This window comes from Gekko japonicus, unplaced genomic scaffold, assembly GCF_001447785.1.
Source record: "Gekko japonicus isolate JY-2015 unplaced genomic scaffold, Gekko_japonicus_V1.1 scaffold3014, whole genome shotgun sequence".
Lineage (NCBI taxonomy): Eukaryota > Metazoa > Chordata > Lepidosauria > Squamata > Gekkonidae > Gekko > Gekko japonicus.
Window position 1 is genome coordinate 53,881 of NW_015163696.1, and position 727 is coordinate 54,607.

A 727-nucleotide genomic window follows, 5' to 3' on the forward strand; every position below is an offset into this window, starting at 1 on the left:
TCGCGGGGCTTCCTTGCACTCCCGCTGGCCTTGCAGGTCCACCGCCGGGCCCCTCATGGGGCTTGGTAGTGGAGCTGCAAGGCCGCCGGCGGCCGGGACCGTTGGGGGCGGGGTGTGTGGCCTTATGACACACTTCTGGTGATGTCATGGGGTGTGGCATATGCTAATGAGTTATGCTAATGAGTTCCCCTAGCTCTTTTTCTACGAAACGACCCCTGGGGGGGGTTTCCACTCAGAGTCTATGGTATGCCACCGAATCTGCGCTCTCTGTAGTCTAGGAAAAATAGGGCACACCAAAGAAAATCACTCTTCTATATCTTTAACACACTTAGTTGTATTATTATAACAGATTTCCTTATAACAAATTTCCTGTATTAACTAGCATTCATTCATTATATATGAAGTACATTTCATGAACATAAGCAAAGCCAGTAAATGATAATATGAGTACAATACAAAACAATACAAAATCTTGATGTAGTTATTCTTGACGTCGTTTTGGCTGAGCTCCTGGAATGTTTACTCTTTGAGACGTCCTGACGGAGCTGTAAAGTGTGCAGAGCAAACTGAGAAGTCCTCGTTATGCGAGTTCCCCCAACAGTGTTTATCACTCCTTCATTTGAAAACATGTAGTTCCAAGGAATGTAAGAGATAAAGAGAACACGCTTTCCTAGGATCAAACAGCAGTTTCGTATGTCTTTTTCAACTCTATCTCTCAGCTGGTGTT

The 727-nt window shown here is 45.0% G+C and overlaps 1 protein-coding gene across 2 annotated transcripts in view; it reads right to left on the reverse strand.

Moving 5' to 3' along the window:
- The window catches only part of EGFL8 (EGF-like-domain, multiple 8), a 37,886-nt gene that overhangs the window by 5,667 nt on the left and 31,492 nt on the right, over nucleotides 1-727 (reverse strand). The gene's annotated exons all lie outside the window — the stretch shown is intronic.